This window comes from Gopherus evgoodei, chromosome 10 (assembly GCF_007399415.2).
Source record: "Gopherus evgoodei ecotype Sinaloan lineage chromosome 10, rGopEvg1_v1.p, whole genome shotgun sequence".
Classification (NCBI taxonomy): Eukaryota; Metazoa; Chordata; order Testudines; family Testudinidae; genus Gopherus; species Gopherus evgoodei.
The window spans coordinates 38,012,685-38,037,983 of NC_044331.1; the positions used below are offsets into that span (position 1 = coordinate 38,012,685).

Sequence of the window (25,299 nt, forward strand, 5' to 3'; positions counted from 1 at the left end):
CCAAGTTTTAGATGATAATCCAAACTTTCTGGAGGCTTCTCCAAGGAAAGATCTTGGCCCAATACCCGTTGGAGTCCAGGGAGTCTTTCCATTGTCATCAACAGGCACTGGAACAGGCCACAAACCTTTAGAAATTCTCCATCACAGTTCCATGGAGAGACAAGTATTCATACATTCCAAGAAGTAACAGTGCTGTTTTAGTGTGATTTGGTGATAGGAGAACCTCATCAAGTTCTGAGGGTCTGTGAGATGAGCCTGGCCATTCCTCAGCCCCTGGGCCTGTGCTCTGAGAGAAACATGCCAAGAGAGCACGCCGATGAAGGAAACAATCCTCACTCACAACTTGTGTTTCAAGGCTGTTTAATTCCTGTAGTTGGGCCACACAGCAGGACATGGGGGGCTAAATGGACGCAGCTCACTGCTTCCCCCCAAGGTGGGGTGTAGTCCTCGTGGATCTATGTGCTGTGCACTTCCACTAGCCATGCTGCCAGTACAGCCATCCATGCCCTATGCACCGCTGTACACATCACCACCTAGGAAGCCTCTCCCACAGCTTGCAGGGAAGCCTTTGTGCAGGATCTCCATGCTCTGATCTACTAGCCCAGTCGGAACCCTGCCTCTTTGGTGCAAACTCATCGGGCCCACTTAGAATAGGAGCCTCATGTATGTAGTTTTAAATAAATATACCATTCAGCTTTCCCCTGGGAGGGACCCACACAAGGGCCTGTTGGGCAGGTACCAGCCAGGAAAGAAACTTATCGCAGTAGAAAAGTGCTAGCCTGTTACCTTTAGGGCCCTCTTTCAGACCCTTCCATCTCCCAGATCCTAAAGCAGAGATCATAACCAACCCTCCACTCCCCCTCCAGTTTCTGTCTATTGTGACACCAGACCCAGCTTGTTTGCACTCAGCTCCTAAAAGCCAGCTGGAATAGAATCAGATACTGTCTCTTTAAATCATCTATTCCCTTCGCTGCCAGGGAAGCCCTGTGAATGAAAATACAGAGCAACGTATGGCACATCTGGATGAGCAATAAACAAAGTTTTCTCCTTTTCATTAAGTTGCCCCCAGACAAACTCAAGAAGGGCACAGGCTGCAAAGAGACCTAATTTTGCTGTAACTGGATAACCACCTTGGGATCGCACAGTTGGAGAGTAGCTCACCAGAGGATGCTTCCAATATCTGATCAGCATCAGACCCTGGAGTTCAATGAATATGCTGCAGCTGGGACACGGAGGAGAGGAGGCAGATGTGTGTGCTCCAATCCTACGTTCTCAGCTTAGCTGGAGGGCCCTTTATGAGCCCAGAGTTCCTCATCTGCAGCTACTGGAATGGAGAGGATCTCTCAGTAGTCTGGGTGTGAGCCTAAATTTATGCAGCTTCTACCTAGGGAGCAAATTACATGAAAAATGCAGGGAAAGAGAGCTACTGAACACATAGTATGGCCCACTCACCAAAGAGTCTCTGGAAGATGTCTCCAGAACACCCTGTTACTGCACATAACTATCTGACCAGTGTGTCCTGCAAAATGCAGCTTCTCTAACGACAGCATGGCCAAAACTCTCTCAGGATCCAGTTCCATTCCTCAGCAACCTAGATGATCCAGCAAAAGGGAGTGTCTAGGAAGCTATGCACTTGGAAATGCCAAGCCATCTAGAGAGAGGGCATGGGTGTAAGGTTCTGCTCCTACATCCCTACCCAGAACAGAGTTCCTGCACATAGATCCCTGTTGAAAGGTGATCCATCAAATTCCAAAGCCCTCAGCGTAGGAATTACACCATATGAAGCCTTTAGCCTTTAACATGCAACTCGGTAGCAGTGATGAGGACAGCGGGGATGGAATAATCCATCTTCAGTGCCTACTTTCCTCCATAACAAAGCAAATGACCTATGCAAAATAGACAACTCCCCCCAGCCCTTTTGTCCAACACAAGTCTACTGGTGAATTTTGGATCTGTCTGATTCATGGATTTTCTGTAATCTAGTTTGAATCCTTCATGCACATCACCTATGGAGACAGTTAACTGTTTTCAACTCTGTGCATGAAAATTATCTGTCATTTTGCACCTATCAAGATCTTTCCTGAGCAAACACCTGAGGGTAATGTATCCCCCATAGCAGAGCTGATAAGAGAGGATGAGCAACTGTGTCATTGCATTGGTACCCTACTCGCATATAGACTCCGTGACTCTTGAGCAAAAGGAGGAAAGAACACAGTTTCTCAACAGGGTAATTGGGAAGCCTCCTTTGCAATTTGGTCCCATGGGGCAAAGACAGGAGATGCTGTGCTGGTAAAAAAAAAAAAAAAGAGAGAGAGTATGGATGACTTCTTTTGGATGGGTTTCCATAGGAGGAAAGATCGCCTCCTGCTTAAGGTGCCAGGAGTTCTGGATTTAGTTCCTACCTCCACCACAGACACTCTCTATAACCCTGAGTAAATCACTCAGTCCCCTCAGATCCCTAGCTGTAAAATAGGAAGGATAGTATTCCCACACTGTGAGCTTCCTGGGGCAGGGCCTCTCTCTTCCTCTGTGAGTGTAGTGCCTGGCACAAGGCAGGTCACTGATCTCAGCAGGGGCTACCATCGTAACCATGGTGCCTTTGCTTTCAGTCCATGTGTTCCTTTGAGAATTCAAAGCCATTGAGATTCAAAGCCAAACTGTAGCCAAACCACCCTGTTTCGCCTGTTCCTGCAGTGATACCATTCCAAATGGCAACCCACCACCCTCAGCTGGCCCAGGTCACCTTGAAACTGGACCCACACCAAAACTGGGTTTGTGGGGCAGAGGAAAGAGTGGTTTTTGCAGGGGGGCAGGGGCCGGCTGTGGGGGAGAGGAGGAAAGTTGGCCTGTTTCTCAGCTGCAGGAGATCTCTCCAAACGGCTTTACTGAGCTTTTGTGAGCAGGGACTGAGGTTAACCAGTGCATCAAACCTCAAATGCCAGGGTCCACTGGAGTGCTTGCGAGGTTGGATGCAAGCATCCCACACCATTGTAGTCTGTGCCTCTTGCAACAGGCTGTCCCATGGCCATGCAGTGCTGTTGGATCAGGACGCTGAGAATGCCAAGCTGTCACAGAACAATAATATTCCTCAGCCCATGCCACAAGCCTGAAGCTGTGGATTTGCTTGGGGTCTCAGCTAGTCTGATGGGACATTCCCATGCAGCAACTCTGTCCCACTCCCCACCTGCAGACCTTTACCTATCTATCCTAGGTAACTGCTGCCCATGCAGGTGAAAGTTAAAATAAGTCAAGCCAGGCCTTTGATGCTCTGCAGCATTACCAGAATCCCAGCTGTATCCAGCCAGGAGACGGTTAAGAAGGAAGCTAGCAGGACTAGGAAAGAAAGGAAACCAGTGTGGCTTTAAGGAGAGCCACCTCTCTCCATGGACCTAGCAATAGTTGTTTTGCCTGCTGCCTTTGGTTGTGCTGTCACGGGAACCAGAGACTAAGCAGCCAATTCTGCTCCTCGGCTGTGTGTTTACACACACACACACCCTCCTTCCACAAACCCACCACAACAGCGAGCAAACCGAGACGCACTCCCGCTGCTGAGGACTACAAGGAGCTTACAACCTCTGTCTCTCCAAATCTCCCAGTCCTCTCCCGCGCGTGGCACACAAACATACACTCACACATCCCTCCCTGGCTGGGAGTCAGACCCGCACCAGCCAAGCAATCACAGCAGGTAGCCTCATCCCCGGCCTGCTAGCTCCCTGCTGCCCAGAGACTCACCTGCGGTGCCCGGCTGCCCTGCCAGGATCCCCGCTCGCGCTGGCCCCGGGGACCAGCCCCCAGGAGCAGGTGCGCCCCTCGTGTCGGTAGCTCCTGGCTCGGTCTCCGCCTCGAGACGCTCCGGGAGTCTCCGCCGAAGAGCCTGGCTGGGGGATCACGGAGCCCCGGCTGGAAGGGGCAGCTCGCGGCAGCCCTGCCCTTGGCAGTGCCCGCTGGGCAGCAGCGGGACAGACGCGCCCGGATCCGAGCGACCCCGGGGCTGGGGCGAGCTCGCAGCGCCGCGGTCTGGCTCTGCGCTCCCCGGGCAGGGCGGGGAGACGCGCCCTACTGCTCCTTCCCGGCGCTGCGGGTGGAGCGCTCCCGCGGCCGCCTGGGCGAGCTCATCCCCTCCCGGAGCGCCAGGTGCCCGCCCGCCCGCTGGCTCGGGTGCCGGGGCACGTCCAGCCGCAGCCGATCTCCGCAGCGCTCCTCACGCGTCCCTCGCCTGGGCTCGCTCTGGCTCCCGCCGCCCGCTCCACGCGCCGCCCGCAGCCGCCTCACACTCCCCGCATGACATCAGAGGCTGCTGCCTTGGCGAGCTGCGCCCCAGCCCCCGGGGGGAGAGGCGGGAACGGAGCCGTTGGCCGCGGGGCGCTCTCCGAGGCTCGGGGACAAATCCTGCAGCTGAGAGGCGGTGCCAAGGCTGCACAGAGATCGCGCCCACCCACTTCCACTCAGCACCGTCCTCGCGGGGGGCGGCAGGTGGCTCGCCGCGCCCTCCCCGCTGCTCCTTGACACAGCGCGCGCGGTTGTTCTCCCCAGCTGCGCTCTGGCCCCTCCGCCCCTGCGGGGAGTTCTGCTGGGCGAGTCAGACTTTCCGGGGCTGGCTGAACTCGGGGGGCTTCCGCATTTCCTCGCTTACTAGAGGAGCCCAGGGGTAGCCACAGTCAATACACGTGTCCCTTCAGCTCTGGAGGCCTGGCCTCCAATTGGAATCGAGTCATCAGTGCCACGAGATTGAATGGCCTCTGCCAAGTCCTTATGGACGATGGGCGCCCAGCACAGAACCAACACGCACTGCTGGATGCACAGCAGCAGTCTGCTCTTTGAGGAGGCTGGGAGCCCTGGTCGCACAGGAGGGGCACATCAGAAATGAGGGGCACTGGACAGCCAGCAGGAAGCATGGGGAGAGATGGAGGAGGCTGTTCCACAGATAAGGACTGAGGGACAGTGGCAATCAGAGGCTGAATGAAAGACCGAACAGAGAAGAGGGTGTGTGGGTAAGATGGGGGGAAGGAGGTGCATACACTCTGCCTGCCCATGTCGTGCTTGGCTTTACCCACTGCAACCTGTCCCTCACTACCATGAACTAGATCGACCACAAAGTGGTTTTAAAAGACTTCCCTCCTCCCAGACCCAAGCCCTTTCAGGAATCTAGGATGAACCCCTGGCCTCATTGAATCCAATGGCAAAACTCCCTTGACTTCAGTTGAGCCAGGATTTCATCCCTAGCATTTTGGGGTTCCTTATGTCTGACTGGGCTTTGGAATAGACCAAACCCATGAAGGAGCAAGACACACAAAAAGAGCAGGGCAAGGAAGTTTTACCAGCATAGAAACACTCTTTATGGTAATACAGATGAATAACCATCCTCATCTTTATGTAGCACCTTTCCCTGAAAGATCCTGAGGCATACTTCTGACAGCCTTATGTCTCATTGGCCAGGCAACATTTCCTCCCAGCACAGGGTCTCCTCGCAGCATGTCCAGGAACAAGGTGTCACCTCTGCAATAATGGTGATGGTAGCTGTGTAGGGAGGGGAGCATTACACCAGTCCCCCCCACCCCCAAGATTACTCAGCTTTTAAAGAATGGTTTTGTACATGTGACTTCTAGGCCAGTGTTGTGGGGATGCAGTTGCATCTCTGAATACTAACAGTCTGTCCACACCCCAGGGAGAGAGAGAGGGGGAACATGATACAACACAGCACCAGAAATAGTGGTGCCAGCCTAATGGCTTGCTACCCTCAAGCCCTGAGCTCAGTCCTAAACTGCCCAGCACCAGGCAGGCCGGGGGAGTAAGTTTCTTGCGCCACTCATTGGTGTCCCCCTCCGACTGATGTTTCTCGGACAGGCTTTGAAAGGAACTGTGCCAGCCCCAGCTCATCCGGCTTCACTGCCACTAGGAGGCTGCTTCTGTTTGTCCCACTACATGACAAACTCATGTCATGTCATAAGCACACTGGTGCAACATCATTGGTGGAATGCTGTAATGGGCCCATGCACTGCGGCCAACAGACACAATCACTAGGTAAGTTGCTGGGACTGGTACTCTATCTAGCCTCTCCGTTCCAAAAGCCCAGGCTTCTCGCTTCAGCTAGACAATCTCCCTTCACTGTCACTAGCAAGGGGTCCCTTATCCTTTCTACAGGCCCGACCACTGGAGGGCACCATAATGGCTCTCTTACAAACAGATATAGGGACATAACAAACACACTCACACAAAGTACATGACAACCCAATATCATGGCTGCAATGTCACAAGATGACCAAATTGTGCACGGTTCTGTTCCCAAGATCTATTATAATCCCATAGGCTGGTCTTGCCCTGTGGAAAGGAGGAGGAAAATGAGATCGGTGGCAAACCCAGGTCGTCATTTCGACACTGGCTTCTTTTTTAGGGAAAGCGCTAGGGTAAGCAGGCAATCTCCCCTCCCTCCCCCAAAAATGCATAAAAATATCATAAAACACTTGTTCATAAAACCATACACATGCTTATTCTAGAACGAGTCAGATGCTTGATTGTTTAGACAGAACTTGAGATCTGTTCACACATCTACATTATTTCTCTGTGCTTTTCCAAAATGAAATAATGTATTTCTCTCGGTTTATAAGATTCCCCACCTTTTCTATTGTATAGAACTGAGAAAGACAATGACAATATAATAGTGGCCTCATATTATTAATTATTATTATTTGCATTACAATAGCACCTGGAGATTTCAACTGAAACTGGAGTCTCATTGTTCTATGCATTGTACCTATATTTTAGTATGAGAAAGAATTTATAGTCTATGTAGCCAAGACAGCCAAAGGTGGGAGAGGAAACAGATGCTGTGATTTGCCCAGTGTCACACGTTACTGGCAGAGCCCCCTGCATCCCCATCTATTCTCCCATCCACTGGATGGCACTGCTTTTCTTACCTTTCCCTCCTTTCATCTCAAATATAGGGCCTCATCCAAAGCACATTGAAATCAATGGGAGTCTTTCCATTGACTTTAATTGGTTTGGATCAGGTCCCTAATTATTCACATTCAATCATCATTTGAAGTTCTGTGCCCTGGGACTACTCACCTGGTAAAATAACCCTAAAACAACTCATGTAATATCTTTTACTTCCAACTCAATTGATTATTCCAACAAGCCTTCCCCAAGTCCACTCTAGCAGCATGCAAAAAGCAGCCTTCTCCTGAATCTGATTTACTGTTTCAAGATGATTGGTGGCCGAGAAATTACTTCTGGATCAATCGCACCTGCACTGGCAGCTTATTAAAGCCCTGATGGGTTCTTTGCCAGCACTTTTGGGATGATGCTATAAAATATAGGGGATTCAGGATGATTGAATATATGTTTATGATCAATAATGAGGTATGCCAAGGCAACAGCAGGGAACAAGGGATAGTTCTGCAATGGCTGAGGGGCTTTATGCACAGCTCTGGAGTAGCGAGAGCCCAACAGCTACAGTGGGTTATTATGGAGCTTCTTAGCCAGACGCGTCCTCAGGACTCACTACATCACTGCAAGGGGAGGTGGTAGCAGCACGGGAACTTCCATGCCAGCTCTATGCCACACCATAGGGCCCTAGAGATCCTCCTATGGGGAATCAGCTGTCTTGAGACCCTTTTTGCACCAGCAGAGCAGCATAAAATGTCTGAATGTTTCAGAAGACACATTCTCATATCTTATGCTTTTAGGCTTCTGCTGATGGCCAAAGAAGTCAGAGAGGAAAGCAGGCCCCTCACACATGTATAGCATTGCACAATTCCCTGGGTACATTGTGGGGCATTTTTATACTGCCCATGCTCTGAAGCTTAAGCAGAAGGACTGTGGGGTTTATGGACCAATGGAATATTGATTTGGGGTGTCTCAATGCAGACAATGCTGGCCACCTGCTGAGTGGCGCAGCTGCCATGGCTGGATAAGAATATTGGGGGAGGCTTCAGGAGCAGGACAAATCTGTGGCAGGTGGCAGCTCGGGACAGGATCTCATCGCTGCAGTGTTCTTGTTATGTAATAACTGAATCAAAGCCATTTAACTGTCAGATACAAACTGACTGTGCCTTAAGGCAAAATGCCTACCCTCAAAATCTGGGTGTCTCAGCTTAGACTCCTGACATCAATCAGCATTAGACCTATACCCTGATGTTGCACTGACTCCCAAATAGGGAAACTTAGTTCCGTTTGCCTGTGTTCCATTTAGGAGAACTTAGCATTCTCTCTGTTCCTTCCTGAGCACAGGGAACTCACTGTGCACCTCTGGCTTTGGCCCCTCTCCTCTGTGAATCAGAGACACGTCAGTCTGGTGCAACACCAGTGTTCTTAATTCCTTATCAATTTCCCACCACCAGTTTCCAACTATATACAGGCTTTACAACTGCTTGGCCTACCACAGGCCTGGCCAGCAACAGAGTAGGTGGCTCCTATGCCCACAGAGCCTGACCACCTGCAACTAGAGTAATCCTCACTTCCTCTTCCTTCCCTCCAGGCTTATAGCCCCTCCTAATGAGGCTGGCAGGTGTTATCAGCAGTTATCAGGCAAACATAGGGTGGTTCACCCAGCCCCAATCAGGGAGAATGGATTGGGGCTGGAGTGGTAGGAGCTGATTAAGGGCTTCTTCAGCAGCACCCTGCCAGCCCCTATCCCCACAGAGCCCTGTGCTCTCTCTCCCCCCAGCATGTTCAGGAGCTGTTCAGTTATCACCTTGCTCCACTGCACTGCACCTTTTAATGGTGTATTCCACTTGCATGACACTGAAGCCGGGCAGAGGGGGCCTGCCACACTTCTCTTGTGATTCAATGCCAGCGTTGCAGCATGCCCAAGGAGCTGTTACCTCCCCGTTTGCCCTTCATTTTTGGAACCACTTGGCAAGTTTGTTTCAACCTCCTGTTCTCTCTCAGCTAATGAGAATATTTGAGATAGCTTTCTGGCAGCACATTTGCCTTCCTCCCCTCCATACAGGGGATGGCTCATGAAGTGGTGTCCCTGGAGAGTCACTCAGACAGCAGGGTGGAACAACACTGCTCTGTATGAATTCTGACTCCCCCTGCCTCTGCACTGCTGTGCCGGGAAGAGGAGGGGCACCTGGGATCCTTCCCTCCTGCAAAATCAAGGAGAGAGGCCTGTTCCTGATAATGAAACTACCCACCCCTACTTTGCAGGGACCATTGATTTGTTGTGTGTCTGTCCAGCTCCCAGCACAATGGCACCCTCTCTGAGGGCTGCAGTAATACAAATAATAATTAATGCTAATGCTATTGCCAAGGAGTGTGTGGGCATGGCCCTGAGGCTCATAGCCCATTGCCTGGCACTGACTGGCAGTCCAAAAATGACACAGGGAGCAGTGCATGCAGTGCGGAGAGAACGGATGACCCAGTAGCTAGGCCTTAAAATCCAGGTTCAAATCTCTGCTCTGCCACAAGCTTCCTGTGTGAGCTTGGGGAAGTCACTTAGCTTCTCTGTTCCTCAGTTCCCCACCTGTACAATGGGGATGATAGCTCTACCCTGCGCCCAGGGGTGTTGTGAAGTCAAATACATTATAGATCGTGAGGTGCTCAGAGATAACACAGTGATAGGTACATATCTGGTCCCCAAGATAGAACAGGAGCAAGAAATGGGGCCATGTGTTCCTTCCTGGATTTGTATCTCTCATTTCCTTTCCTTCCTTCAGATTCCTTCAGCTCTGTCTCTCTTTAAAACCCAGTTACTGTCTTTTTAACTAGTTCTAGAGCTTGGCAAATAATTTATGGCAAATAATTCGTTCAATGTGTTTCACTTCTTTGTCTGCCCACAGATTCCTGACTTTGGTTTACTCATTATTCCAGACTAGTCACCGAAGAGTTTCTGATTAATTCATGCCAAGCCAGACCTGAAGAAGAGCTCTGTGAAGCTCGAAAGCTTGTCTCTTCTGCCAACAGAGGTTGGTTCAACAGAAGATCCCACCTCACCCACCTTGTCTCTAATATCGTGGGACCAACACCGTTACAACACTTTGATTAATTTTTGAGCTGTATAGCTTTTGTATGCGTTCAAGATTGGAAATCATGAGCTAAGTTGGTGAGTTTTGATTGGACATGGGGCAGGTCACAAGGTATCTTTCTGCTTCCTGATTGGATGAGTTCAATGAAGAGTCCAATTTCTGACGTGAATCCTCACAATGATTCCAACAAAATTCACTTTCCATGAATATTCTCCAAAATTTGCTTCAATTTGGCTGTTTCTCCGGATGCTCCTGCCAGAAAGCTCATTGACCGGGATGTTTGCAGGAAGCAAACACAAGGGGTCTCATCGCCTCTAGAAATCAGGGCCCAATTGTCTCAGAGTGGGAACCAAAACACTGAGACATACAAAAAATAAAAGGCTACTTATGAAATTCTGGGTTCCGCCTAAGTGACTTACTGGAGGCCAATCGGTGAGTTATTCATAGAACTTCCAGTCACTGCCTCTCAGAGCCTTGTTTCCATGTATGTTTGAAATATGTTTGACCCTAGAAGAAACACCTGCCAAAAAATAACTTTGAGCCTAGGTGTTAGTGGCTCTTTTTGTTTCTCCAGGGAATCGCACTACGGTATTTCCAATAAGAGAAGGGCAACACACGTTTTGGGCAAAGGTGAGCAGTGACCCTGGAAACTCCCCTGGGCTGTGGGCTGCTTGCTAGTTTTGGCAGATGTAGCAATCCATGTGATGGAAACAATAGCTTTCTTGAAGCATCCTCGCTCAGGTTAGCAGAAGAGGGACACTTCTCCTGGTGTGTGTGGTACTTGCACTGCCTTCTGCTGTTTCAGTATGCGTGTCCTGCTATTGCAGATATCAGGCTGGATAATGGCCCAGCAAACCCCACTGACTCCTGGGACAAGGATCCAGGATTTGCCCTTGTCACACACTGGCCCAGTCTCTCTTCCCACTCACCAGTCTGTTGCGAGAGGACTCGATCACTGGGTACCATAGCCTTCTAAGCTAATTGGCTCTGGGTAGAGTCTAAGGGCTGGTCCACACTACGGGGGGAAATCGATCTTAGATACGCAACTTCAGCTACGTGAATAACGTAGCTGAAGTTGAATATCTAAGATCGGATTACTCACCCGTCCTCACCGCGTGGGATTGATGTTCGCGGCTCTCCCTGTCGATTCCGGAACTCCCGTTGGGGTTGATGGAGTTCCAGAATCGATATAAGCGCACTCGGGGATTGATATATCGCATCTAGATGAGACGCGATATATCGATCCCCGAGCAATCGATTTTAACCCACCGATACGGCGGGTAGTCTGGACGTAGCCTAAGTTGTTTCTAGCTCTGGTCCTATAGGGAACCCTCCCAGGCTTAGACATCTTGTCTGATGCCCCTCCTTGGGATGTGAAGCACTGCTACCTGGCTGCCCTAGACTCTATTATCAGTGTCTGAGACTGTCATAAACAGATAGCTAAGGGTTAATGTCTCTTTCACCTGAAGCACCTGACCAGAGGACCAATCAGGAAACCGGATTTTTTCAACTCTGGGTGGAGGGAAGTTTGTGTCTAAGTCTTTGTTTTCTGTCTGCCTGCTTTCTCTGAGCTTTGGAGAAGTATTTCTGCTTTCTAATCTTCTGTTTCCAAGTTGTGAATACTAAAGAGTTTGTTTCTTTTGTATTTACATGAATATAGTTGCTGGAGTGCTTTGATTTGTATTCTTTTTGAATAAGGCTGTTTATTCAATATTCTTTTAAGCAATTGACCCTGTATTTGTCACCTTAATACAGAGAGACCATTTGTATGTATTTTTTCTTTCTTTTTATATAAAGCTTTCTTTTTAAGATCTGTTGAAGTTTTCTTTACTGGGAAACTTCAGGGAAATTGAGTCTGTACTCACCAGGGAATTGGTGGGAGGAAGAAGTCAGAGGTAGGTCTGTGTGTGTTGGATTTGTTCGCCTGACTTTGCATTCCCTCTGGGCGAAGAGGAAAGTGCTTTTGTTTCCAGGATTGGAATTACAGAGGGTGGACTCCTTCTGCTTAGAGTCACGGAGGTTGCTTCTGTGTATCTCTCCAGGAGCACCTGGAGGGGGGAAGGGAAAATGAATTATTTCCCTTTGTTGTGAGACTCAAGGGATTTGGGTCTTGGGGTCCCCAGGGAAGGTTTTTCAGGGGGACCAGAGTGCTCCAAAACACTCTAATTTTTTGGGTGGTGGCAGCAAGTACCAGGTCCAAGCTGGTAACTAAGCTTGGAGGTTTTCATGCTAACCCCCATATTTTGGACGCTAAGGTCCAAATCTGGGACTAAGGTGTAACAGAGACCCCTCAAGTCATGCGCACATGCTCCTCCATCTAAGCTGTGGGTATTCTGCGTTTCCACTTTAGCCCCTTCAGGGACAATGCAACAAGAAAGCAAGGAACACTGACTTCACTGCAGTGACTTTATTTTGTAAAGCCCTGGAGAGTTACAGCCCTTCAAGACTAATGCCAAGTCCTGAGATACCCCTTCCCCCAGTCTGAACTCATCCCTGCTGTGAGTCAGCAGCATTTCAGGCTGGCCAATGTCCCTCCCATGTGGCCATGGCCAGCTCCTGCACAGAGCAGAGCCCTGCTTGTAAAACAGACCCCGGTTTCTGTATTGTGGCCCAGCTGAGAAGATCCAGACCCACCAGTTATGCTTGCCCCTTCCCTGCTGCAGGTCCTGTGGGCCAGATGAGAGGCAGTCAGTGGCCTGATTGCAGTCTTGATGGCTCTCAGGCTGTGCCTACACTGCCACTTTCAGTGCTAAAACTTTAGTCATTCAGGGGTGTGAAAAAACACACCCCTGAGCAACAAAAGTTTTAGCGTGGAAAAGTGCCAGTATAAACAGCTCATTCAGGGTGAAGTTTTTTAATCACTGGGAGAGCTCTCCCCTGGCGATAAAGTGTGTCTACACTGCCCATATCACAGCGCTGCCGCGGCAGGGCTACTGCCCTGTAACATGGGCAGTGTAGACATACCTTAGAGTTAGTCCTTCAAGGAGGTGTCAAGCACCTTTCTAGGTGGGGTAGTAGCCTATCTGTAACACAGTACAACAGGCTGTCTTTGGGCTTGTGCATTGCAGTGGTGTAGCTGTGTTGGTTCCAAGATATTAAAAAGACAAGGTGGGTGAGGCAATCTCTTTTTTATTGGACTAGCTTCTGTTGGTGAAGAAGTTGATCCAATAAAAGACATTACCTCACCATCTTGTCTCTCTTTGGGCTGGTGCAGTCCCAGTATCCAGTGTTCCCACATGGGGCAGAACAGAGCAGAACGTGCAGTGTGATTCAGACCCATCGCATGCTGTCACCGTCCTCCTTCGCCCTTCCAGCTGAGGGAACTGGTTAAGGAAGCTCTCAGTCCCCCGAGGTTGCGGGACAGGATTGTCACTTCAGACATCATGAGCAGGAAGGAGCTGAAGCAGTAACTCAGGACAAGTTACTCTCTTACTACCTCGACAGGGACTCCTGAGGGAAGAGGTTTTCCAGCCTCTGTGCTCACTGACTCCTGAAATCATGAAATCCTGACGTGACTCACATAGCTGCCCCCCTTGGGCCTGACCTTGAGCATTCAAAGCATTGAACCCTGGGGCTTCTTCACATCATTCCACCAACGGAGGTCAAGCATCACCCAGAGAGAGGGGAGAGCTGGAAGCAGCTGGTTTGCACAATCATCCCATCACTTGAGGTCCAAAAACAAGAGGCGAAGGACGGGTGGTTAAGCTTGCTTCCTTCCCTTTGCCTGTGAACAAACATGCACATAGCTTCTTCTCAGTGTGACCTTCCTGATAACAGATGGTGGCATGCACAATGGGCTACCGCTGTTTCTTCAGATCAGTTCCTCAGACATGCACATGAGCTTTACTCCAAACGTCACGTAGGATCCCAGTGCCCAAGCAGATGTTTACTTGGTGACAGACAGAATATCGTCCTGGCCTAGCTCATCATGTTTCCCCCGCTGCATCCTTCAACTCATCCCTTTGGATTGAGATGTCATCCCCATCTGTCTCGCCCACTTGTGTCAAGGAGTTGTGTCCAGCTCCTCTGGGTCCCAGAAGCACAGTTAGAATATGCTGGAGTTTCTCAAAGTGATGCAGGCCAGACAGCCATGGGCATAGAACTGGAAGGACAGGATGAGATTCCATCCTGCCCCATACTCCCTTTCCAGGGACCACGGTTAGTTTAGGAGAATTCTCCTCACTGCCCTTAACTGTGTGCTAACAACGGCCCCCTCTGTCACCACCTGGTCCTCAGCTGGTGCAAACGGAATTCAGCAAAGCCCTGGTCATTTATGCCAGCTAACTCTCTGACCCTGTCAAGGGGGCCATGTCCCTGGACTCTGCTGGCCTGAAGCTATGCAGATATTGGTGGCTTTTATATCCTCCTACCACGTTGGAGGATGGTGACAAAGACTCAACTCACTGCATGCTAAATCGGGCTGATTACAATGTTCTCTGCTGCACTGAAATTGTGTGTGTGTGGTGGGGGGATCTCCGACAGGGAGGGTTATAAACTCCCATTGCCTTACATGAGCCTCACAGAGGACACACAGACTCATCCCACTGAACACAAGAGGGAGATCATCTCAACATGCTCGGATGGTCACTAATAACTTTACCTCTCCTGTGCTATTCTCAGCAAAGAGAAAGCTCCAATGTCTGATGAGCCAGAACAGAAATATCCAATGGCTCTCCTTTCTTTTCTATTTTTGCTGCAAGCTGGTTAACCCTGAAATCCAATTATGGCTCATTATTCACTAGAACTTTCCTCCTATCAAATGGATACATTGCAGGGCTGCTGCACAGATTCCAAGTGTTAATGGAGCTGCAAATTATCCTGCTGAACTGAGGCATTAACAGGTGTGAACCCTTCACTAGTGTTTCCATGCACCCTATGACATGCAGGGCTCAGGGACATGGATCCTTGCTTTGGGGCTTTAGTGGGTGGAGATGCTGAGCCTGCTCACTGGTTGGGAATGGGACTCCAGGCAATAGTGCACTAAGGTGAACCATATTGCACTTGGGGGCCAGAAAAGTGTGCATCCAGACACAAGTGCGCAAGTCTCTGGAGCATACCTCCCTCAGGGCCTTGAGGTACAAACCCTGCTGTTAGTGCATTTATTGACTGGAGTGTGAGTCCTGGCACCAGTGCACAGCTACTTGGGAACTGCTATACCCAATCAGACCAGTATGCCATCTAGACCAGTATCCTGGCTCTGACAGTGGCCAGTACCAGCCGTTTCAGAGCATGGTACAAGCATGCCAGTCGTGGATTACTATGGAATAGCCTGTGCCCAAGGGGAATAGCCTGTGCCCACGCCCATTGGCTGCTGCCCTGAAGCATGGGGATTTCTGGAGGCATGTGCAAGGCAGACTGTGGCAATTGCTCCCAGAGCTCTGAGCTGTTCCTGTGCAGCTCATGGGGGGTTCCTAACATTGGCACATTGGCTCTGATTTACCAAAGCACCTAAGTATCTGCTTAACTTTTAAGGACTTAGTTAAGTCCTGTTCAACTCGATGGGGCTTAAGCACATGCTGTGCTGAATAAGGGACAGTTTGCTGAACTGCAGCTTTTGTTGTCAACCTTAGACCTAGGAAATCACTGCAGATCATTTTAGCAGAACCATCCAGTTAGTCTGGGATTGCAGGGGGATGCAGGCCTTCAAGCCAGCACCGTGCTCTGAAAGCAGACCCCACTGTATATCAAATCTAACCTCAGCCCCGCCTGGGGCTTGGCTTTATTAATAACAAGGCAGTGACACAACATACATACTAACTCCTGTCTTTTCCTTGGGGTTGACTGTTCTTTGCCTTCGACCTACCTAACGCTCTGTGCTAGGGCCTCTCACAGACCCATGCTCACCTCTCTTAAACCTAGGGTGGAGCTAACCATCCACCCCTCCCACAATGAATCAGTGAACATCTCCCTCCTGGATTCTGAGACCGGGGTGGGGTGTAAACAGAAAGAACCCAGCCTCCCTGGAGCTGTAACCTAGACCTGTGTGGTGGTATGTGCTGTCTCTGTCTAGCGGTGGCTAGGCCACATACTCGAGGGGTGGACCTACTGCAGCCTGGGCTATTAAATGAAGCATTTTAGCTCAGGCAGTCAAAAGTCACTGTTTTAGATCCAAAGATTCCAGGTTCAATTCCCACTGCAGCACAGCAACCCAGAGGCATGGCCTTCCTCAACCACCATGCTGCTCTTTTGATCCATGTTGCCAGCACTGGGTTGCAGGTGAACTCAGTAGCACCTCTAGTGGAGGGGTCTGGTAACCCCCCCTCGTTTCTTCCTAGCCTCCCTTTCTCAACTCCTCACTCCACATTAACTCAACTCCTCACTCCACAACTCCCTCATATTTGCAATTTCCACTTAAAAAAAAAAAGTTACTGTAAAAAGCAAAAGAAGCTGCAGTCTGTGAAAGATTAAATGTAACAGTGAGTCAATTAATGCACAAGAGAAGGCGGCACTTTTAAAATTAACTTACTGCCCTGCTAAGCTTTCAAAAATGTTTATGCAACCTGCAGCCTCCTGTGGAAAATGGCTTCTGCTTGACTGCTACTACACCTCAAATACTGACACGTTTTGCTGGGTAGGAAATACAGAAGGCTGGATTTTCCACACCTGGCACATGATCTGTGCCCATAATGTATGCATGGCACAAGCAGAAATGGGTAATTGCAGATGCAAAATGCTCATCTGTGACAGAAAAAGGGGCGAATCACCACATAAATGGGAACCCATTTGCATGCACAATGAGCTGTGGGGATAAGGAAGAAGATGGAATTGTAGCTCAGAGACAGGACTAGGAGTCAACAGATGTGGGTTCTGTTCCCAGCCCTAGCATGGACCCAGTGTGTGATTCTTGGGGAAGTCACTTCCCGTCTTTGTACCTGTGCGTTTCCCCAGTGAGAACAATAGGTCTGTACCTCGCAGGGGTGGTGTTGTGAGCAGTGCTGGAAGAACCATTCCTCACATGTAACATCCTCCATCTATTTTGGCCCTCTGCTTGTGAAGTGGGTGTTCAGACCAAGATTTTCTAGATTGTATTTGCTATTTAAAATTAATTGTTCCTGGGACTCAATCATGATCTGAAGTTTGTTCGTAGCAGAAAAAAACAACCACCTGGTCTTTCCTCCCAGTCTGTCCCCTTGGCTCAGGGAAAAATATCAGTGTCTTGAGACCTATCAACCCATCTGTGAAGAAATTAAGTGGAGGGGGAAAGAGGAGATTTTCTCCCAGGGAGTTTTTTTCTCCTGGGAGGATGTTTCACCCGCAGTTTATTGCTGTAGGGCCTCTAATGTGCACAAGCGCATGTCACAGGTCAGGTCAGTGGCTGGCTAACAGGCTGCATTTGTCTCCATTATTAACCAACATACTTACTGCACTACAATTCCCAGCAGCCTATGGGAGTGCCCTCACCTGGGAAAAGTGTATTCAGCCACGCTGATCGATAAAGCTCTTTGAGGTCAGAGCAGCCTCACAGTCTGATAGCGATCGTAGCATCATGAGCTCACCGTTCAGTGAATGGAGACGGATGTGGGCAGGCAGCTGACCCCAGGCTCAGGCACTGAGGGCCAGACACGATGCCAGAGGCTTTTCAGGGGTCAGAAAGGGGCCTTCTTTCTACCGTCCTCTTTTGTTTTGTTTCTTTAGGCCAAAGGAAGTCAGCGAGGCCTGAATCTTGGTCCTTTTCTTGCAGTGTAATATCTTTGTTCTGTGCTTGTACAGAGCCAACACAGAGGGGTCTTGGGCCAGGACAGGTGTTCCTAGCCGCTCTGACCCCAGTAATAATGATGATGAACCTCCACCACTGGTATCACTAAAACAGAAGCCGTGACTCATCCCATCTACAACTGACGTGCCTTATATCCACTAGTGCCTGCCTCCATAACCTTCATGGCTGGGAGTTCCCTGCGCGTTGGGAAGCTTCTATTGACTTCAGCAGGAGCAGAGGGAAAATCCCATCCTCAGTCTATGTAATAGGCAAAGTCATCTGGTGGGGAGAGCAGGTAACTGGGAACAGGTGACAGGTCTCCTGGATTCTCCTCCTAGCTCAGTTACTGATTCGTTGTCTGATTTTAGGCAAGTCACTTCCCCTCTCTGTGACGCACAGGGCCCGCTCCAGGCCCCAGCACGCCAAGCATGTGCTTGGGGCGGCATGCCGAGGGGGGCGCTCTGCTGGTTGCCGGGAGGGCGGCAGACGACTTCGGTGGACCTCCCGCAGGCGTGCCTGCGGAGGGTCCGCTGGTCCCGCGGCTCTGGTGGAGCATCTGCAGGTACACCTGCGGGAGGTCCACTGGAGCCGCGGGACCAGCGGACCCTCCGCAGGGATGCCTGCGGGAGGTCCACCAGAGCCGCGGGATTGGAGAGCGGCAGAGCACCCCGCGCGGCATGCCGCCGTGCTTGGGGCACGAAATGGCTAGAGCCTGCCCTGATGACGCAGTTTTTCCCTCTGTGTAACGGGGACAATGCTACAGACCCCCATTACAGGGGCCCCTTTACACTCTCACAGCCCTTTCATCCAGCCCAAAAGCTCCCCCTTTCAGTATCTAGTTGCCTTGGAAGTTCTCTGAGCTTTCAAACAAAGGGGCAAACCATGCACATAGTCTCATAGCATAGGCTGGATGCAATTTACAAAAGCATCTAAAGGAGAATAGAGATGAAAGGGGAGCTGGGAATCTCACAGGCTGCAACCAGCATGTTCCAGGGGGACACATTCCCTAGGGGCTGGAGTTTGGAAAAGTTCTATCTAATTATAATTATTTAACATTCATGTCCTTCAAAGCACTTGATAAACATTAATCAGCTGACCTTCATGCCATCCGGGTGAGAGAGGGAAGTAGAGATTATTTCCATTTCACAAATGAAGAAACTGAGGCAAGTGAGGTGAAGTGACTTGCCCAAGGACACAGAAGGAATCAGTGTCAGAACCAGGTCCAGAGCTTGGAAAAGTACTTGCGGCCTAGGCCAGTGCTCACCATAGACTATGCCCTTCTGCATCTCTCACAGCCAGGCTCAGACAGGGCCATGGGGCAAGCAGGCATTTGCCCAAAGTGCCAGTCTGCTGCTGCAGAGTGTTGGTTTTGATCATTTCTCCAGTCACTAGTCCTTTCGCCAGGAGAGCCAATGGAGTCCTGATCAAAGATCCTGCTCACTCACCCTCCCTGAGACAGATTCTCCCTTCAGTGGGTACCAGATTCCTCCCCTCCCAATGACTTTGAGTCTCCATTGGCAGGAAAATCTGACCCCAGGAGACCTGGTGGCATGGGGCATAGCAATCCTGCCAGCGGCGCTCCCTGCCCCAGGGTGCTGGGATGAGATGAGAGGCTCTGGCTAAGGGGAAGTGTTCCCAGTATGCTACCTTGTCTACACTACAGGCACTGCTATGGCACTGTAGCTATTGACTGTAGCACCATAGTGTAGACACTTCACTCCCCTAGCAATGTAGCTATATCAATCTAATGACCTCTCTGGATCAGTATCAGAGGGGTAGCCGTGTTAGTCTGGATCTGTAAAAGCAGCAAAGAGTCCTGTGGCACCTTATAGACTAACAGACGTTTTGGAGCATGAGCTTTCGTGGGTGAATACCCACTTCGTCAGATGCATGTCTCTGGATCAGGGCTCAGTTCTACCAATGGGACTGTGAGAGAAGGCCTTGGGAGAGAAACTGAGGCACAAAGCAGTTACATGGCTTCCCTAAAGTCATGAAGCAAAATGGTCTGACAGCCCTCTGGCTGTCAAATGGTCATTTTCAGCCCCTTTGTACAGACCCCTTTGCTCTTCTTTAAATTATTTCATTGGGACTCATCAATCGAGCCAGGCATTGAAACACACTCACTCTCCCTGTCTCTAATTTTGACACCACCACTTCTGGGAGATCCAGCCCTGCTTTCCCCCACTCATAATTCAGCCTGACACTGCACAGCAAAAATCAATTTACACTTATAAGAAAGTGCCAAGGCAAATTACTTCCCAAAGCCTCCAATGGTGCTTTCTTCTCTCCCAAGGACTATATCTTTGGTGCGAAGCCCAAAATTGCAAATTAACCCCTGGAGCTCTTCCACTTCATAGAGGAGTCCTTTGGATCCATAGCTGAATTCACGTTGGTGACTGAGGAGGCTGCTGGCAACAATGCACAGTCCTCAGTTTGTCTAACCATTAGCGAATCTGTGTGTCTAGCTGCATATACCTAAGTCCATTCATTTGTCTATCTATGAATCATTCATTTATGGATTTCATCTGCTATACAACCCTCAGCATGTGACCTTATCAGCCCTTACAAGCTGAGCGAGGTCTTGCTTGATTTAGAAAAGGATGGAAAAACAAAGTGTTCTATAAGAAGTGGTGTTGCTTATTCAGTAGGTGGCGCTCTTCCCTCTGAGTCAGTGCAAAGCCCCCATGCAGAAGTAGGGATCAATTTGTTGCAGAAGGTGCTATTTTTTAAATCAAATATGATAACACATGGTCATGAAAGATCTCACAAGGTTCTTTTTGCAAGCGAGCAGAGGTGTCCTGGATAAATTATAGCAGGAAAAATGTTATTCTCCCTGTAAATTCCCTCTCACCCTTTCAAACCGATATAGTATAGCTACTGTGTAGTGTTATTATTCAGCTGCTGGCTCCACCCCAGAGGTGGAAGCATATCAGTGATAGGTGAAGTAACCCCTGCATACCTGTTGCCTACATTAGCTCCCAGGGGTGCTAAACTACAGCTGCACAGGAGCTACAGTGGTAGCACCACAGTGTAGATTCTTCCTACACTGATGGAAGAGGTTTGCTGTTGATGTAGTTAATCCACCTACCTGAGAGGCAGTAGCTGGGGCAAAGGAAGAATCCTTCCCTCAACCTAACTGTGTCTACAGTGGGGGTTAGGTTGACTTACCTATGATACCCAAGATGTACAATTTTTCACAGCCCTGAGTGATGTAGCAAAGCTGATCTAATTTTTTGGTATAGAACAGACCTTAATCAGTTTTAGCAAAACAGTGAGATCTGCTGATAAATGGTGCCATCAGAGCACAGAGTGTTACTGTCATAAAAAAGCTGCCAAAACAGAGAAAAGAGGGGATTTGAAAGCTACATAAAAGGAGTCCCTAACACTTGCTTAACAAAGTCAGATGAACAATACAAACCACTGTCCTCTGCCCCCTGCAGAATGCCTTGTCATGATGAGAAGAGTGGAGAAGAATCTGCCCCGAGAGAACAAATGAAAGAAAGAACAGAAGTCCCAGATGTACAAGCAGAAGTGAAAATGAAGGGCATGAACGGAGCCACATACAGAAATGAAAGCACAGACATCGCCACTCAACCACAAACCAGTCCCTCTGCCAGCGCAGCCAGTGCACTCCGAGTATTCCTGGCATTCAGATGCTAGACATGGGAAAGGCCTGCTGGATTTGATTATCCAGCCCCTTTCCCTTCAAACCCAGGGTTGCTTCCCTGCTCCGTAGTCTTCAAGGCACAAGTTTAGAAGTGCTACATCCCTTGAGAGGCTACAGAACCAACTTGCTGCTTTCTGACTGAGCCCAAACCTAGGGCTGAGTCCCAGCTCCCCCTTCCCTTCCCTGCCTGTAGAATTCCAGACAATTACTAGCAACTGATGGTTTTTAGTAATGGTGGGTTGGAGCCACATACTTCAGATCCAATCTCTCTCGAAGTTTGAGAGTGTGCCTTGGGTTTTGATTCAACCCATTACAGAGATGGGTTTGCCACAAAGTCTGGGTCCAAATCCAAATGTCACTGAAGTTCTTGGTTCTTTAGACCTTGTGATATGGTTGGGACCCATCTCTGATTGTTCAGGTGAATATTTTCCATTCCTTCCCTTGGTTCTCTTGGTGTAGTGGGTAAGGATCTGTTTTTACCCCCTCCAGAACAACTCCAGTTCTCCTAGTTCTTGATACCTTACTTTGCAGTCACTGCCCTTGTGACCAAATATGGCTGGGTGCCACCCCTGCACAGGGGTGTGGCAGCTGGGAGCTCCCCTCCCAGATTCTGAATGCACTGCCTCCCTACCAGCACGGGATGTGAGAGGATCTCTGCCTATTGTTGACCAAGCTGGCCTTTGTGCAATAGAAAAAGACAGTGCTCTCTCTTCTCCCCACCCGGCCGCTTGCAGCTGTGGCTGGCAATTTCTATCCCATTGTCTGGCTGGTTAACTGGCTAGTCCTGTTTATATTATTTCTAATTGTCTCCATTGCTCCCGCTGCGAAGCGGCACTTTGGAAGATAATGAACCTGTTCTTTCCTACAAGGTCACTGAGGAGTGCAGCCGGGTTTGATTATTATGTGGCTTTTTAAACTAATTAACACAATCGTTTTCCAACTGCAGGAAGAGAGGAAAAAAAGGCCCATCGCTTCCTGTAGGGTTCAACCCAGGAGTCCCGACTGGTTCACTGCTGGAGAGCAAATCCCTTTAGGAGTGATCAGGCAGAGAAAGGGGTAGATTTAGTTCACAGCCATCAGTTGGTGCAAACAGCTTTGGTGAGATCAGGGAATAGTGGCAGCTAGTTAATATTCCTTCTCATCACCTCCATTTTTCCATCCTGCACAACTCAGGATGGATGAGGTCTGTCAGTATCACTCCTGGATCAGTCAGAGGTTGCAACACAAAGTATACTCCCTTCTCCCAGGGTCAGATCTGGTAAGGCGCTGAAGGGATCTGGCTGAAATACTGGCAGGGTGAAACCTTCCCTACTCCATATGGACCTGGAGAAGTTGTGGATTCCATCTGAGTCCCACTCAAGACCTCCAATTAGGGCTGAAGTGGCGCACTGGAACTTTATGCTAGTCCCTCTGGGCGGGAGTGAATCTCACCCCCCAGAGAACAACGTACTCAATGAACTTAGCTCATTTTGCTGTTCACGAATCACGAGCAGACATGTCATTCCAGAAGAGTGCATTAGTCACAGCTCCTCCTTCCATGGTATGTGCACACATGCTCCTGCCTCTCCTGGTTAGCTTGCAATCCGTTCCCCACCACTGTTCAGTCCCCATGCTGCATGAGCAGACGTTAGAATTCTGCTTCATTACTGCATCACACCCAAACCCATGATGGCCAAGCAAACCCTTCTTGCACCAAACCATGTGCAAACCCCCATTTGCACATGTATATGACACACTCCCTCTTTCCAGGAGCACTTGTGCAGACAACCCACACTAATGTGAACAATCATAAGAAGTAAGTTCCAGGGTGTGTGTTTAGTGCCAGCACATATCTGTGGATTTTGACTGTCAGAGAATATTTTTGCACAGTTGTTTATCTAACTCTAGTGCTGAGCATGTCCTGCGAGGACTTGAGCATCTTGGACACCCATAGAGCACTTAGGCCCCAATCCAGCAAAAACTTAGGTATGTATTTTGCTCTATGGACTGCAAATAGTTCCACTGAGATTGATGTGAATGCAAAATATTAAGAACATGCACCAGTTTTTGCAGGCTCAGGGTCCTAGAGTGCTAGGCTTTTGACAAAAGTTCCCTGACAGGGCACTCTACTCACTGCAGATGGTGCCCCTTCCTGGCCATTCTGGGGATTAACTCTGCACAGCTGATGCCCCTTCCTGCAGTTGCACTCCACCACGCGCTGTCTCTTTTGCCATCTGTGGCCCCTCTCTTGCTCCAGAAGGCAGCGCCTCCTCCTCATGACTCAGCCCTCGGGCCTGGTCACTGAGCATGGATTCCCCTTCTGGGGTACCAAACTTCCACTTGATGGGTCTCAGGCAATCTACTTCGGCCCTGCCCCAATGGTGCCACTTCCCCAGTGGCTTGTGGGGGAACCTGGACCCGCCCACTACTCCGGGTTCTAAACCAGGGATCCTATACCTGCCAACTATGGTCCACTTTCCCTCAGATCCTGTTGCTCCTTCTGCAGCTTCCAGTCCCAGTCCCCATCCCCTGGGTGTACCAGCTCAAAATCTCTTCTTCTCCCAGGGAGTAACTGCAGGCTACTGAACCCTCTAGCCTCAAACACACTTCCCTGCTCCCAAGGAGGAACTGCAGACTACTTCCCTGCAGCTCTTTCTGCTGCCAGCTTCCTGGCTTTATAAACCCAGCCCAGTTCCTTCCCCAGATGGACTGCATCAGCAAATTAGGCCCTAGCATGCCCTGGCTTTCCTTCAGGTGCAGCCTATAGGTGAACTGGCCTAATTCACCCCTTTGGGCCTTGTGTGGGGAGACACTCCATCACAGTCCTCAGCACCTTGCCAAGTTAGACTCTTAGCCCCAGCCAGCCCAAAGGCCAGATTCTGCTTAACCCTATGCAAGGAAGTAAGTGAGTAAAAGGGCCCCCCACCTGCACTGGCTACCCCATTGTGAGTAACACTGGGGGTTACTCCCTGCAGCCCCTCTCCCATGCAGGTGGTGATGAATGGGCAGGGCCATGGTTACAATCCCCTGACCTCCAATGTGCTGGGGGCCATACACTGCAGCAGGCATCAGTTAAGCACAAGGCATGTTCCCTCCATCCCACAGCTGGGGAACTGGGAGGCAGATTGTGACCTTGGAGCCACAATGTGCTTCCCAAGCTGTTCCCAGGGCGCTGCTCCCTCCACAGGGCTCAGCCACAGCTGACCATCAGCCCCAGTTTGTGATTCCTGTGCGCACACACACTGGGCCTCCTCCTGCTACCAGTATAATCAGTGGCAGTGCAGAACCAGTCCCTCAGTGTTGCTCACCAGACCACTTTCCCCTCCACTGCTAACATGTCCTTGAGGAGTGGGACAAGGCTTAAAATAAACATGCAGCAGCAATATGATGCTTGAACAGCGTGCCCTGCTTAGCTTGGGAGAGTCATAAAAACCACTCCGAGCCCGCTGGGAATTCAATCACAGGTGTCTGATTAGGCTCAGCCCTGTCTCAAACTGGATTTCCAGGTGTGCTGATTATTCCTCGTACCAGTGCAATCTGCAGGCTGGAGAGACAGCAAAGACTGGGGGATAAAATTAAATGCACAAAAGGTGCCAGATTGGTAGCCCCAGAGATGGCAATCCGGTGTTCACCCCCAGAACAGGTAAGTCACAAGCAACAGCAGGGCCAGATCCCTCTCCCCGTCCTGCTGCTGTGCCCTCTCTGTGGGAACTGTGGTCCCAATTCAGGGAAACACTCAGGGCTTAAGCATACATTTAAAGTTAAGCACGTGCCTACATGCGCTCCTGAATCGGGGCCGAGGGGCCTGATCCAAAGCCCTCTGAAGTCTTGTCATTGACTTCAGTGGAGTTTTGGATCAGAACTCAAGTGACCTTGCTCCCCTCCTTCAAATCGCTCCCCAGTGCTCACTACTTCCAGTAGCTTTTCAACACTAACCTCCATTCCAGCCCTGCCCACCTCTTCCCGAGTGATGGCCTATGGAACGAATT

General features: G+C 49.9%; 1 protein-coding gene across 5 annotated transcripts in view; it reads right to left on the reverse strand.

Annotated features, from left to right (window-relative positions):
* Positions 1-3,976, reverse strand: part of LINGO1 (leucine rich repeat and Ig domain containing 1) — a 494,269-nt gene extending 490,293 nt beyond the window's left edge. For all 5 annotated transcript variants that reach the window (XM_030578570.1, XM_030578573.1, XM_030578574.1 and 2 more), the window contains exon 1: positions 3,733-3,976. The gene's annotated coding sequence lies outside the window, so the exon portion shown is untranslated. The remainder of the gene's footprint in view (positions 1-3,732) is intronic.
* Between the last annotated feature and the right edge of the window lie 21,323 nt (positions 3,977-25,299).